The sequence below is a fragment of the Aethalodelphis obliquidens genome, unplaced genomic scaffold (genome assembly GCF_003676395.1).
Source record: "Aethalodelphis obliquidens isolate GAN/ISIS:26980383/991018 unplaced genomic scaffold, ASM367639v1 scaffold18, whole genome shotgun sequence".
In the NCBI taxonomy this organism is placed as follows: Eukaryota; Metazoa; Chordata; class Mammalia; order Artiodactyla; family Delphinidae; genus Aethalodelphis; species Aethalodelphis obliquidens.
The window spans coordinates 26,538,874-26,555,104 of record NW_020837962.1 but is presented as its reverse complement, the minus strand read 5'-3'; the positions used below and the strand labels follow the sequence as shown (position 1 = coordinate 26,555,104).

The window sequence follows — 16,231 nt, the reverse complement described above, 5'->3', positions numbered from 1 at the left end:
GTTCCTACACACAGTGCGATTCCGACAAACATCCCGTCTTGGCTCTTTTCTGTTCTTACCATCTGCGCGCCTAGTGCTCTAGTAGGGGGTAGGTGGGGCTGAGAAGTAGGTACTGCCTGTGATACCATCAGTGTTGGATAGTCTCTGTTTGGCCCTCCTGATCTGCGCTCCACCTTCTGCATGTGCTCATGTCTGCAGATGGAGCATTAGATGCTGCGTTGATGGGCTTCCTTGCCCTCAGGCGTCTGGACGGATGCAGGAAGTGGGAGGCTAGAGCAGAAGATTGGATGGAGGAGGAACATGAGGTCAGCCTCTATCCCCCCAGGTTTCTTCTTGACACTGAGCTGATGGTTGTCTCTGTCGTCCTCCCGGAAGCCACAGAGGCTGTCCGGCAACCCCTCCTGTAGCCACAGCACTTTCACTGTGTTCCGGTGGCTCTGTCTTCCTGCCCCTCTGGCCTAGGGCTCTTCAGGTCCCCTGGTTGTCTTCCTCAAGCCCTGCCCACACCTGGTAGATAATCCCTTATTAAATGCCCTCAGCTGTCTCCTGCGTGTGTTCCATCTGTCTCCTGCTGGGACCTTGGCTGAGACACCATTTTGAAGAGCTTGCTCTCCAGACAGAATTGGATGAGATGAAACAGCTAGAGACGGTGTGAAGATTTAAGATAATGGAGTGTAAATTGTACTTGAGCCCTAAGGACACTCAGCAGGTAGGATGCATTAACGAAAGACATGGTGCTTATTAAAGAAGACGTTTTGGAGGGCTGCCTTACGTTTTAATTGGTGAACTTTTTTGTTTGGTCTCCTCTGAGTAGTGACTTGAAAATCAGAAGCTCTGCCTTATTAGGACCATGTATGCAGTTAATTATAATGTATCTGACTCTATCAGATGGAATAATAGGTAATTCATAGAAACAGAAGGGTGAAGTGGATCTACCCATCTGGAAATTGGAGAGATTTCTCTCATGTATTTTTGTTGTTGTTGGAAGTCAGTTCTTTATATAAAGTCCTTTGTGAAAACAAAACAGAATAAAAACAAACCAAAAAGAAGGGGCAGGGCAAATTAAAAAAAAAAAAAGAAAAAGGGAAAAGACAGGGACAAAGGACACAACGGGACACGACCCATTGCGCCTCCTTGGTCTCGTCCTCGGGCTCCTTGCCCTCTTTCACCTAAAGAGCTTCTTAGCTTCTCAGCTACTTTCTCGGCACTCTCATTTTTGCCAGATCCTTTCTTTTCTCTCTCTTCAGCCTCTCTCCTGCGTTCTTCAAACTTCGTTTTTAATTTCTGCGCATTCTCCGCGTTAATGGCTCCTGCTTGGGGCACTCGTCGGCCAAGTCGGCGTCGGTATTCCAGACCCAGGCGCTGTCGCTGCCCGCGTACGGCTTCAGCTCCATCACCGGTGTGATGCAGTGGTTGGCGCAGATCTTGAGGGCCTTGTCCCTGCGCCTGAGGAGGCGGATGGTCCCCTTCTCCTCGTGCTTCAGCAGCTTGACGTCCCCTCTCCTTCCACCCCGGGAGGTCATTCTCCGAAGCGAACCGAAACAGCTTGGCCCGCATTTTAAAAAATTCCTCTTCATCTTTTTCCAGCGTTTTAATTTCTTGCTCGGGAAGAGAAAATATTAGCAAAAACTGGGGGGTCATGGTTGGACTCGTCAGCATTCTCGGCGGAGGTGTGGTGGTCCTCGTGGGTGTCCTTGGGGGCCGCCATAGGCGCGGCGGCTACTCGTCGGCTCGGTCGTCGCGGGCTCCGCGGCCTCTCGGCGGCTGCTCGCAGCTCCTTCCTCCGCTTCTGGAGACAGTGCCGCCCGCCCGCCCGCCCGCTCTTCCCTCTGCCCTGCGACCCCTCGTGTATTTTAATGTTAGATAAATAAGTCATTTCCTCCTAATTCCTTCTATTCCTCATCCCTCTAATGGTTTATAATCCACTTTTTGGAAATTTTTTTAAAAAGCTGGTGTGAAAGGCATTTCAAGCAGCTTGGAGTAAGGCACTATAGCAACAGAAAGCACTCACTCTGTACATGTTTACAGAGGGCCTCCTGTGATTCCGGCCCTTTGCTAAGCACCATGGAGTCAGTAATGAATAGTATTTGATCACTGCTTTCAGGGAAATCACAATGTAGTTGGGAAAATAGACGTTCAAACAAATAATTATGATAAATATTTTAAGTAGTATAGGCGTCTACAAAGTATTATGTGTATCTCAGTGAGGGTGTAGTTAAGCTTGGGAGTGTCAGATAATGCTTCATAGAACCAGTGACATTGAGTTGAGTCTTGAAGCATGATAGTGAGATTCCCAAGGAGGGAAGGGGAGATGGTATGGAATTTCCTCATGGGTTGGAGAATCAATGAGGCATATGATGATTTGGCCAAAATGCTGGTAGCCTTTGGAGGAGTGCCTGGACTTGAGACCAAGGGATAGAATAGTAATCTAATCACTTAAAATAATATAGACGGCACATGTACTCTAAACATATTAGGGATGAAGACAAAACAAAAACAATGTAGTTAAGAATCTTTGGGTGTTAACATATTGCTAGACCTCATGGAGCACATGTTCTAAATACTGAGCAATGCATGTTTCTAATTCATGAGCGTCTCAAAGGAGGGAGATAGAGCCATTGGTGTCTTCTATCAATACGTACCTTTGCTCAGATTTGTGCTCCCTTACACCAAATTTATCATGACAGAATTACCTTGTATCACTTTAGAATTACCTAAAATATGGAAATATGGTGGATTACCTTTTCAATTACTAATGATTATGTTAGCATCCATATTTCACGATCACCCATTTAGTAGAACATATCTGACACCCCTGCCATAAGAGATACTTGAACGTTATTCCTTCTAATTATTCTTGTCCCTAAACCTTTAGGATTAGTAATCTTGATATCCCAAGGCAGGGAATTGGTGAAGACTGTTTTATCAATTCCATAGTTGTAGACAGTGAACCAGTAACGAGTGCTGGTTACTTCATGGGGCACTGATAAATAAGAATTCCTCTGCAGAGGCATGAACAAAACGGTGGCTGTAATACGGGGGTATTATAGCTAAAGCCTTTATGAACAGAAGGCCCTTAAGCTGGTCATGTTAAAGGCCATTTAATGTCAAGAAGTTTAGATTTGTGGATTACAGAGACAGGACCAAAGTCTGATCAAGTGTCATGGAACTAGAGTGGGAAAGCCCAGAATTAAGCTTGAACTCCCCTGTCATGTAGCGGCTGCATCTCTGCTTTATTCTTTCCTGATTTTATTTGCTACCTTCCTCTATTTCTGCTTTAGTTATCTCTTGCTTTAACTACCTCAAAACTTATTGGCTTAAAACAACTACTACCGTTTAGTATCCCTCAGGAGTCTGACTGGGCTCAGCTGGGTGGGTCTTCTGCTCCACATAGTGTTGCTGGGGCTTTAGTTATCTGGGGGCTCAAATGAGTCGAATATTCAACCTGACACTCCCACGTGGCAGGCAGTTGATGCTGGCTGTAGAATGGGAGCCCAGCTGGGATGCCAATTGAGCACCTGCGTGCTCTTCCATGAGGCCCCTGTCCACGTGGCTTGGGCTTCTCTCAGCCTGGGGGCCGGATGACAAGAGGGAGCGTTACATACGTGCAAAAGCAGAAGTTTCCGGAGCCCTGAAGGCCAGGATTCAGAAGTCCTGGGTGGCCATTCCCACTGCGTTCTGTTGGTCAAAGCAGTCACAGGACTAGCTTCCCAGAGAGGGGAAATAGACTTGGGAAGAGTGATGAACAATTTACAAATACTTTTCTTTTTCTTTTGTATGGGACTCAATATGCCCAACATGTCCCTCAGGCCCTACTGCATGGAAGCTTTTTAGTTCAGTGTTCATCACCAACTAGCTATATAGCCTCTGTGTCTGCAGAGCTCCCAGGTTCAAATGCTCCCAAGTTCAGATGCTTCCAAGAGACACTCATATTGGTTGCCGGCTGTCCAGTCATCGATGGGTTGAGAGGGCCAAGTCTTGTGCTACTGAGGATTTTCCTTGAAGGGCTGAGGTGGGATGGGTTATGTCACGGGTACTGTGGTCAGAGTAGGCAATGGCACATGAGAGCATTAGGGGGATTTGAAGGAATTCTCAGGTCCTGCCCATCCCTCCGAAGCTAGAGAGTTCTTTTCTTTCTATGTTCCCCAAAGCTCTGCTTGACCTGCCTTCTGACTTCTTGAGTCATCCCCTCCCTGCTTTGTTTTGTTTTTTAAGTTACTCCTGTGCACTGTTCTCCCTCCTGCCCTCTGTCCTTCCATGGCCCTGGACAAGAAGCCTCTCTTCTCTCTCCCCATCTGTCACTTAGCTTCTAACTTACTCTTCAAATCTCAGCTCAAGTGTCACTTCCTCAGAGGAGTGTGGAACCCTTTGGATTAAGTCTCATGCCCTGTTCCATCTCAGTTTCCTTCATCACACTAATCAGAGTTTGTAATTGTGTACCTGTGTGTCTGCTTGATCACCTTCTGCCTCCCACTGGGCTTTAGAGACAAAGGCGCGTGTCTGTCCTCAGGGCATCAGTGACTGTGCGTGGCTCCGGTTGGGTGCTGGCAACTACTTGTTTGCATGAATTAAAAATTGGAGGTAGTTGCCTTGAAGAAGGAGTAAGTGGAGAGAATCTTTGTCTTGATGAGAGAAGTTAAGAGCAGCCTGTTTTGGGGACTACAAGGACAGCATTTCTCAGGGAGTGCCCCCCGCCCCCCACCATGGTGATTTAGGAGTCAGTGAAGTCCTATTGTTAAGGCATGCTAGTGGAGGCTGTGTGGTAGTTTCTGAAATGTAGCAGGAATTCCTGCCTGGAAATTGATTCATAAGTGCCTGGTGAAAAGCCAACTTCTTTTTCTTTTTGCTTCTAGCACCATGTGGCCCCAGTTCTGTACTCAGAGATCTCAGTGATGGCCAAACTTTGTGGGGCCAGAGCTGTGCATTCCATTCCTGCTTACTCTCCCATTAGGCCAGTGTCTTGTTTGTAAGTCAAATTTCGGTTAGATTACAATTTGGGATGTGATATGCTGGGAGCATAATCTCGAGATAACCCCAGCCGTAACTTTTTGTCCAATTCTTCTGTTGCACACTATCTAAAAACAAAGTGAGCCAAAGAATAAAAATGGCAGAAGAGAAATAGAAAGATAGAGTAAGAAATAACTCAGATTCTGTTTTATTCAAAGATTCTGTATCCTTTTGAATTCTAGAGGTTTTCAATCCCACACTTTCAGAGACTCAGATGGAAGGTGACATTGTTTCAGTTAATCTATTTCACTGAAATAATTTAATTCAGTAAATATGTATTGAATTTTGTATCTCAGTGGCAGGTGTAAAGAAATACAAGTTGATCCATGACCATGAAGTTTGTACCTACCCAGGAAATATGGTATGCACCTGTGTCATGAGGTCCTAATAATGAGAGAGTCAGATAAAGAGGGCCATAATAGGACCTGACCTGAATAGGGGCTGGGGTAGTTACGGTGTGTTTTTATAGGGGGAGCATAATTTGAGCTGGTCCCCATGGATGAGTTGATTTAGGAAAGTTTGCACAGAAGGGAGAGAGAGAAAGGGCCTTACAGGCTGGGAAAGCCCCATGTGTGACAGTTCAAGTGAGAGAAAAAGCAAGAAGGCCCTTTTCACACTCCAGAGGGAGTGAAGGCCTTGTAGGGTAGGGATGAGAAGTTGGAGAATGGAGGGCTATGAAGAGACCCCTAGCCTTTGGGTGAGACCCTTGGAGGCCAAGTTGCAGGTGCTGAATGCTTGCAAGCAGAGGAAGTCACATCATAAAACCTCTACTTTCAGAATGTTATTTCGATCACAATTAGCAAGGGGGTTTTGATGAGGGAGAGGTTGGAGCCAGTGAGACTGCCTGGAAGGTTGTAGTGGTTGACACCACAATGGTGGCAGGAGAAACTGAGAGGGAGGGAAGTGTACAAAATAGGGTTCACCTCCTGCACTGCTGGTGGGAATGTAAATTGGCACAGCCACTATGGAGAACAGTATGGAGGTTCCTTAAAAAACTAAAAATAGAACTACCATATGATCCACCAATCCCACTCCTGGGCATATATCCAGAAAAGAAGAAAACTCTAATTCAAAAAGATACATGTACCCCAGTGTTCATAGCAGCACTATTCACAATAGCCAAGACGTGGAAGGAACCTAATGTCCATCAACGGATGAATGGATAAAGAAGATGTGGTATATATATATATATATATATATATATATATATATATATATATATATAGCGGAATATTACTCAGGCATAAAAAAGGATGAAATAATGTCATTTGCACCAATATCGATGGACCTAGAGATTATCATACTAAGTGAAATAAGTCAGAAAAAGAAAGACAAACATTGTAAGATATCACTTATATGTGAAATCTACAAAAAGTGATACAAATCAACTTATTTACAAAACAGAAACAGATTCACAGACATAGAAAAAAAACTTATGCTTATCAAAGGGGAAAAGGAGAGAGGGATAAATTAGGAGTTTGGGATTAGCAGATACTATATATACTATAGTATACTACTATATATAAAATAGATAACAAGGACCTACTGTAAAGCACAGGGGACTATATTCAACATCTTGTAATAACCTACAATCAAAAAGAATCTGAAAAAGAATATATATATACACACATACACACATCTGTATACACACATATATATGTATGTATAACTGAAGCACTTTGCAGTACACCTGAAACATTGTAAATCAACTATACTTCAATAAAATAAAAAACGGACAGTACTGTACTCTTACCAAAAATATAGAGTTCACAGGAAGAACTGGTAGTTCCATGTCTGGATTCACAGTGGAGAAGACAAAGGAAGAAACAAAGGGATATGAAGCCTGGGTGAGTGGAAACTTAGTTCCACGATCACCAGTACCAAGGTTGGGAATGGTTGCCAAGGTGGAGTGGACCAGAGGAATGAGGTATCTTAAAGCAATGGTGGATAACTGGGGGTCGGTAGAAAGATAAAGGCTGGGGATATAAATTAACGCATCATCAGAACCTGGTGAACTAAATAAACCCAATGAACACAAATTTGGAGTTTTACTGGGCATTTAAGTAGGAAAATAACGAACCTGTATAACCTTCAAATACAGACATGTAGTCGATCAATAAGTTATTTGTTGGTATAGAAAACATTCCCAGTTTACCAGTTTGTATGACCTTCCTCACTACCTCTGGTCCACTCACCACTGTCCTCTGCCCAAGTGCTGCAGTGGCCATCTGGCTGGTCTTGCTTATGTCCTCAGCCACCTGCAGTCTCTGCTCCACACAGCAGACCAGGTGATCCTTTGCGTGTAAGTCAGATCCTGTGGCTCTGCTTCTGGCCTGCAGTGGCTTCCTACCTCATTCAGAACATAAGCTGAAGCCCTTCAAAGGGCCTCTGGGGCCTGACCCAGCCCCTTCATCGGTCACCGCTTTCCCTCGCTCACTCTGTGCTGCCGCCCTTGCCAATTGCTGCTCCTCACACACATAGGCACACTGCCCCCAGGACCTTTGCACGTTCTCCCTTTGCTTGGAACACTCTTCTTCCCAGTGTCTGTAGGACTTGTTCCCTCGCCTCCTTCCAATCTTTGCCAATTGGGCCTTTCTTTACCCTCCTGTTTAACATGGCCATCCCCCTGACTTTCACTCTGGGCCTGCTGCCCTACTTTACCCTTTTCCCTCTACAGCCTTTAGTGTCTTCTAATACCCAGACTGTTTACTTATCTGTGTGCCAGTCTGCCTCTCCAGAAGGGAGGTTCCATGAGAGCAGGGATTTCTGTCTGTATCACTCACCGTGGCAGCCTCAGTGCCTGCACAGCACCAGGGACTCAGTGATCACTTGTTAGGTGAATGAACAAAAGTCTGTTAGCAGCTTCTTTTTCGAGTGGCACTTTTGTGACATCTTTGAGATCAGCTGTCAATAATTTTTATCTTCATATCCAGGGATAATCAGCACTCAGTAAATGTTGAATAAGTGAATAGAACCTATAAAGTAAAAATGCTAACATGTTGCATTATCTAGTTCCAGAAATTTCCATTACTAAATGGAACCTTTAAATGGTGATGTGGGGAGGGGTGTGGAGGAATAGTTGCACTTCATTTAGCTGAACTTCCACTTGTGCTTCAGAATTAACATAGCAGTTTGGCAATTCTTTCATTATTACTAGGATTATTAATTGGATGCTATTTTAAAATTTGGCCCCTAAACTCTCAGCTGATGTTTTAGGAGATTATACTATACAGGGTGCAGAGACTGCTGGGGCTGACTGCAGCTGTTCATGGCCAAGTAAGGAACAGCATAGGCAAGAAGCACAGGGTGGATTCAGTTGTGCCTCTGGGAGACCTGGTGACGATAGTTCATGGTCTCTGGGAAACAGCTGCCTGGGCTTCCTTCCGCAAAAGGGATCTTGATTTTGTTACCTGGTGGGTGCTTTTTATAAATAAATAAACAACCTTGAGAGACTGAGGGGGGTTAAAGAGAGAAAGGGAAGAACAATGTGCAGAAATTGTTCTTTATTTGGGAACATTTACTTGAGAGATCCCTCTGAAGTTTGCTTTTGTTTTATTTGGTATCACTTTCATCTCTTCCCAGGGGATGCATATGTCTTTGGAAGGAATGCATGCAGAAAAATAGGCTGTAGGAGACCCGAATGAGTTCTTGAAAATTTAACAAGCTTCTGAAGGACAGAGCAGCTCCAAGAAGCTGGGCTGCTACCGCATCTTGAAGGTTGAGATTTGGGAGGACCAGTGATGGTGTCCCCTGCTGCCAACATTCATGTGGTTTGTTGATGATATGACTAAAGGGCCAGGTTCTTATTTATATTTTTAGGTGGGGCTTTTTAAGGGAGTTCAGACAGTAGGGAAATAGAGCACACAGCAACTTGGAGAACAGCAGCAGCAGATAATGCCTTTGCTTAACTCGAGGGTTAAAACAATCCATAGAAAATTGTTTGGGGTTTTTCTGGCTGGTGAAAACACTGTACAGCCCTTGTTTTCAAATGCACTGTCTATAAAGAGTCAAAATAAAGCTCAAATAAAATTAAAGCCTAGAGAACGAGGCTGTACACACACATATCCCAATGATCGTCCATGTGACATTCCCTAAGGCTATTGCCTGGCATCATTTGGCAGGATGTTTAAGTCAATGGCAGAGCTATTTTCCTATCTCTGCCTAAAAGTGCCAGAGATAGACTGGGTGTTTGGTCTGGGGTCAAAAGGCATGAGAGAAGAAACATCAGAAACAAGCTTTTTTTGGTTTTAAATTGTCTTATCTGTGTTTGAACTCAGTTCTGTCCTAATTGAAAAGGACAACTCATGGGGTAACCAAGACAGTGAACTTTGGTGTCCAAGGTGAAAGTGAATGAGAAACAAAAATATTTCTCTGGTGAGTTTTGTGATGAGAAGCAGGAAATCTGACCCCATGGAGCTCTAAAGTCCTTCCTACATCTTTATCTTTTCCATCGAAGAGGTCACATTCATTGCATAGCACAGTTCTTGGAGAGAGTCCTTCACTTTGAACAAATGAGTTAAAATGTTTATATCCAAAAAAATAAAAGGTGTATTTTCAGTAGAGTTTCTTTGATTAGGAAAAGAAAGACACTACTGTGTCCTACCATTATTTTCCTGATTGTCTGTTGTATTTTTGACAAGTGCCCTCACTTCAAAAAGTCTGTGTTTTAATTCTAAATTCATAATGATCTCTCTTATCCAACTGATAAGATTATCAAGGTTCTTTTTCCTCTGCTGTTACCTAGTGTTTGTAATTATCTTTCCTTAATGTTGGACAGGGGAGGGGATAAGGAGAGAATATACAGCAAAAATCAGTCATGTTTTATTCAGTGGCCCATCCTGTTTGTTGATTTCTCCATCCCTCCATCCATCCACCTATCCATCTATCCATCCATCCATACATACATACATCTGTCCATCTATCCATCCATCCATACATCCACCCATCCATCCATACATCCACCCATCCATCCATATACCCATTCATCCATCATCTATCCATCCATTCCATCTGTCCACACATGAACCCATCTTATATTCATTGATCATATACTATGAACCAGGCAAGCTAGGATCTCTCCCATGAAGGAGAGTAGACCTAATTATAGGCATTTATAGTGGAAAAATGTTAAAATCAGGCAAATTCAATCATTTGAGGATGTTATCACCTGTTTTTAGGGGTTTCAGGGAAAGTTTCAGGGAAGAAGTACTGTCTCAACTGATACAGGAAGGGTGAATTGAAGTTTAGCTGGATGAACACTGCCTGGAAGGTCTTGGGTATGGTTAAGAGGTGAAGAAGAGTTTCCAGAAGAAGAGTTGTGTTTCTGATGTCCTTGCAAATTCAGAACTTCCCTAATTGAAGAATAATTCTTACAAAAGATGGTGGATATTTCCTTTTATCAGCTAATATGGCGCCACCCTGTGGCCACTCCGTAAACAGAGTTTAGCGTTCCCTCGTCTGGGCCAGCTTCGAAACTACAATTCTTGAAGAATTTTAACATTTTGGGTGGATTTAACGTTGATTCAAATTAATGTGAGACCATATTAATGTTTTTAATATATTATTTCAAAGCTGCATAATTCACGTTCACATCAAATAGGACCAAATTCTGGAGAGTGTAGCTCATGGCCATTTGATGGAATTGAAAGTAGTTGAGCATGGGTAGCATGTAGACCAGAGAGTAGTAATAGGTTAGGAAGGAGATGGAGGGAAGGAAGAATAGCGGGAGAGGAGATGGATCATCAAAGGCCCTGATCATCAAAGGCTGTGAACCACGACAAGAGGATTGCAGTGGGTTGCCTTTCAAGAATGTTAAGGAGGGAATGGCAAGGTCAGTCTTAGGTTTTCTTCAAGTTTTAATAGAGCAAGTTGGAATTAGACTGAGGCTATGCATGGGTTTTGGATATTTGCAGAATATTCCCCTTTATTTATAATTAGACTTGGGTTATAAACAATATAAGCGTTCATAGTTTCAAAATACTTTTAAGTTTTTTGTTTTGTTTATTTGTTTTTGAAGGGTCCACTAAGTACCTTGGAAGAGACAACAAAATACATGGCTTAACCCCAAAAAGATTGGGTAGATGCTCGACCCAGACTTGGGATCTAAGGTTGGGGGAGAATTTGATTAGCGAATCATACTTGGGGGTCCCTGGTAAAATAGGTTAAGGAAAACATGAGTTAGACAAAGTTAAACTTCTTTACTGTGGGACTTCTTAGAGCCTTGAAAGCATTCACGTCTGTTGTGAACCTTTATGATTAAGGCATGTAGCGTGTGCCACACTTGTTTCACCACTAAGGAAGCTTCACTCTGGAAACAGTCATCATAGTCTGGCTGAGAGCTTGTTATCTATTGCCACAGTAATGCTGCGTAACAAGCAACTATAACATCTCAGTGGAATACAATAATAAAAATGTATTCAGCTTGCAAGTTTAGGGGGTTCAGCTGATCTTGATCTGGACTTGGCTGATTCCAGCTAATCTGACTCACATGTCTGTTTCTGGTCAGGTGTGGATTGGGCAGGCCGCTCTTCTGATCTGGGCTGGGTTTGCTCACATGTCTGGGAGTTCAGCTGGCTGTTGAATGATCTAGGATAGCTTTAGCTAGGAAGACTGGGGGTCACTTGTCTCTGCTATATATGGCTTTCATTCTGAGGCACGCTAGACCTAGCATGTTCTCCTGGCCGTGACAGAGGAGCAAGAATGAGAGCGAAGCCAGCAGTGCGTGTATTTTTCAGCATTTTCTTGTATCGTGTTAATATCTCATTGGTCAAGGGAGTCACACGGCCAGTCAGAGTAGGAGGACACTGCGAGGTTACATAGCAGAATGTAGATACAGGGAAGGAGGAGACTCAGGCTCTGTTTGCAGTCAGACCCTGGAACCCAACTTGAGAATTGCCTGTTGAGATCACAGTCAACTGAGAGTGAGGAATGAGGTCAGACTTTTCACTATGCCATGGCCACAGACTGTACTTTTAGTTCTGATAAGCAATCTCACAGATAGATGCCTGGCCCAGGTCAAGTGAGAGAGTGTTCATCTGGTTCCCCACAGGACTTCTATTATCTTTCTGTGGAATCATTTCAGGGCTGAAAGGATTATGGTCATCAGCTAGTTCTGGTTGCATTATGTTGGAAATGAATAAACAGAGACTCAGAGAGGTTAACCGGCCTGCCTAAAACTACTCAGCTTGCTAGAAGCCAAGCTGAGCCTGGAACCCAGATGTTCCTTTAATCTCATTGGGTTTTAATAACCTCAAAGAAACTGTGTTTGGGGTGAAGGGGAGGTGGTGGAAGGGACTGAAATTGTGTTTGCAATCATTGTATGTGAACAAATCACATTCCTTCTGGAGGGACTATAATAAAAGTAATTTTTAAAATAGATGATAGATGTCTTTGGCAGGACAAAGTAGATAGTTAAAAACTGAGTTGCTGAATACTGTGACTGGAGTTTTGTTTTTGTTTTTTTTTCGGAGGAAAAGTGGGGTGTGGTTTGAAGTGGGAAGGGCCCTCGGTTGGGTAAGTCATTTCCCTTACTACAGCCTTTGTTTCCCCACCTGTGAACATTAGAAAAGGAAAGCAAAATGAGGACTGCTTCACAAATTGGCACGTGGTCTTTGCACAGGGGCCACGCTAACCTTTGTATTGTTCTCGTTTTAGTATCTGTGCTGCTGAAGCAAACACTGATGGGAAATCCTTGGTGATATGTTTTTGTTTTCGGGGTTTTCTCTCCTCTGCTCCCTCCACACTCCCAAGGATTTCTGCTGCAGAGGACTTCCGAGAAGAGAGGAAAGAATTTGTGTTCTAGCTCCTGCTTTGTCAAACAGCAGATAGAATCATGAAGGCAGATCTAGCCTTCCAGAATAGGAGTGACATGAACACCTAATTTAGCCGACAGGGGTGGGGAACAATTTATTCTATATAAATCAAATTTTGCTCATGAAAATTTACCCAGTTAAGCATTATCAAATATACTAGATATTTTTTATGATGGAAATACTTCCACAAATATTACGTATATTCCCCTGATTTACTAAACAGAAAACAACGGAAACTTCGCACCCATTTAGACATCAGTTATTGAACTGGGTGGTAATACAGCAACGTGCTTTGTAAAGACCCATGTAGTGAAAGGCATTTTCTATTGTTATTATTTGTGTTTGCTTAAGGACTGCTGGAGTATGTTGGACTACTTGCCATCAAACTGAGTTTTGACAGACATACTTTTTAAATTCTTTTTTTTTTTTTTTTTGGCAGTGCCACAAGGCTGGTGGGATCTTAGTTCCCCCACCAGGGATGGATGGAACCCAGGCCCCCTGCAGTGGGAGCGTGGAGTCCTAACTACTGGACCGCTAGGGAAGTCCGACTTTTTAAATTCTTGTATTTTATTTTCAGAGTGTTTCTCCATACTTCCTTATTGTCAGTTGATTAGCTGTATTTTGGGGCTGCTCAGATAGATTTGTTCTCAGATCCATTCTTGACTGTTTCCTGTTCCGCTCCATGTTGCAAGGAACCATATTTCCCAGGCTCTCTTGCCCTCTGGTGTCCAAGGGGAGATGTAAGGGTATCTCTCCGGGCCCCTTTCTGCTTTCTTTGGTATCTCTAGGAACAGCTGTGTCTCTTCCATAGCTTCTGCTCCCACCAAACTTCTTTTTCCACAGCAGCCTATCCTGTTCTAGTCTTGCTGGTTGTCCCCAGTCTCTGGGCTCTGACAACACCTCTTCCTTCCATCATCCCTCCTGCTTAGGCAAGCTAGCAGTTCTCCACGGGTGCTGGTCTCTGGGCTGCCTCCCTGTTCCCTCTGTGGCCTCTCAGCCATTGCATCACTCTGTAACCATGCTCTTGACTTGAAAGATCTGGAGTAGTTTCTGTTTTCGGATTGTTTTGACGGATAACAGAGGTTGCCTTCTCTTGCAGCTGTCTCTCATTCTAATTTGCTTCTTGCCATCTACTCTGAGGACACCAGCCAGCTTAACCAGTTTACTTTATTGGACGTAAATATGCAAACCTGACTGAGCACTAGAGCAGAATAATCTAGAGCCTGGGCTCTGGCAGCACAATGTATGGGTTCCAATCCCAGCCAGACCACTCATTGGCTGTGTGACTGGGCAACTTTCTTAACCTTTCTGAGACTCACTCTTTTCATCTGAAAGATGAAAGTAATTGCAGTACCTATGCTGTCTCTTAAGGGCAACACCTATGGAGGGGAAAGGAAGGATGTGAGATTGGGCAGGGGGAGGAGCTGGGCTGCGATGCAGTCTTAACAGCAGCCTCAGTCAACCCCGCAGGGAGCTCTAAAGCGGGTCGGGCCTTTACTCACTGGTGTTGACTGCTGGAGGCCGCTGACAGGGGACGGTGCTTGACCTTGGGCGGAGCAGCTCTCGGAGTAGCAGGGGAATCAGTTCTTCAGTCCCCGGAGTGGTCTGGTCATTGCATCACAGTGTCCACCACACGTTTCTATGTGTGCAGTTGTGAAAGATAAATGGCGAATCCATGAGAAGTGTGTTGTTTGGTGCCTAGTACTTGGTGAAGTCTCAACAATAGTAAGTATCATTATTGATGGATTACATATAGAAGTCCAATAAGTGGACTTTATGATACCTAGTTAGATATTTGGAGAGTTTTTCCCGACTTCCTGTCCATGACCCCATCCTGGAGAGTCCAGGAAAACCTGCATAAGTGGTCTGTGGGTAACAAAGGTGCTGTGGCTTCTGCACATACACCGTTAAACACATTTATATGTTTATACTAATGTTAATGTGGTACCTTTAAATATGGCTTACCCATAGGTTCTTTTTTTTTTAATAATATTTATTTATTTATTTTTGGCTGCATTGGTTCTTCGTTGCTGCGTGTGGGCTTTTCTCTAGTTGCGGAGAGTGTGGGCTACTATGTTGCGGTGCACAGGCTTCTCATTGTGGTGGCTCCTCTTGTTGTGGAGCACGGGCTCTAGGTGTGCAGGCTTCAGTAGTTGTGGCTCACAGGCTCTAGAGCACAGGCTCAGTACTTGTGGCACATGGGCCCAGTTGCTCTGCGGCCTGTGGGATCTTCTTGGACCAGGGCTCAAACCCATGTACCCTGCATTGGCAAGCGGATTCTTAACCACTGCGCCACCAGGGGAGTCCCCCATAGGTTCTTATATCTTTATTTTCTGAGGTATTCAGGTACTTAGCATCAAATTCGATAGGCATTAATACAGCCCTTGCTTTTTGAACACTTATCATGTAGACACGGGGCTAAGCATGCATTCTCTCATCAGTTCTCAGGACAACTCTCTGGGTGCGAAGAGTCCCACTTAATGGTGAGGACCCGAGGTCAAGGAGGTTAAATGATCTGCCCAAGGTCACCCATTCAAGGAGTGGCAGCTAAGTTCCCCCACCAGGGCTGCAGCCCCAGACTCACATGCGCCTACGCTTTCAACTACACATTTTCACAATTTAAACAGCAGTAGGGGAAACCTTCTCCTCTGAAAATAACTCTAGCACAGTGTAGGTGTTGTTTTGGTAGAAACATTTCAGCTGCTGCCATAAAATTCGTCTCCCAAATGGCTCTGTGAGAGCAAAGCTGGGCAGACTCTGCTTGTGTTTAAGAAGCGAGCCTTATGGCTCAGCCACAACACAAATGATTTGTTTTCCTGGCCTTGTTGGCGAAGTGATTTAATTTCTGGATTTCCCTGAGGAAAAAGCTGAAATAAATAAATTTCTTTGTAATTGGATGTTTAAGGAGGAGCCACGTGGGAAAGTCATGATGGGAAGCCAGGTACGTTTTCATTCACTGAGTGATGCAGTGAGCAGGGCAGGGTCGGGGAGGGGGGTAAGTGCATGGGCAGAATTCACTAGGTAGTTTTACTTCCTAATATTTGGCTCTCTGCTTTTCATCAGTAAATGATTATTATAATCATCTAAAGACCCACAAGCAAGGTGGGTGTTTAGGAAAGTGGGTGTTCATTGTTGTTGGAGTAGAGCAAGTTAGGTCACATTTCTTTATATCTGAATAGAAGTAATGCCTCTTTTTCTGTAGAAAAAAAAATACTTTTTCAAAATTGGGTGTATGGCACTAATGAGAAGTCTAGGAAGCTGTAAGGCCAGGGATTTCTAAAAGTGTATTCTGAGGATTTCTATTTCTTGGATATATCAGTTAGGACAGTTTGGGCCATCTATAGCAAAAATGTAAAGTGACTGTGACATAAAGTATAATATAACAGTGAAAATTCATGCAAAAATATTCAGAG

At 43.8% G+C, this 16,231-nt stretch overlaps 1 protein-coding gene, 1 non-coding gene and 1 pseudogene across 2 annotated transcripts in view; 1 reads left to right on the top strand and 2 right to left on the bottom strand.

Annotated features, from left to right (window-relative positions):
* The window catches only part of PLCB4 (phospholipase C beta 4), a 420,273-nt gene that overhangs the window by 74,283 nt on the left and 329,759 nt on the right, over positions 1-16,231 (top strand). The gene's annotated exons all lie outside the window — the stretch shown is intronic.
* Positions 207-2,058, bottom strand: LOC113626631 (ran-specific GTPase-activating protein pseudogene; annotated as a pseudogene).
* LOC113626647 (U6 spliceosomal RNA) lies at positions 12,581-12,684 on the bottom strand. The gene has a single exon (XR_003435202.1). It is a non-coding gene; the product is annotated as a U6 spliceosomal RNA (small nuclear RNA).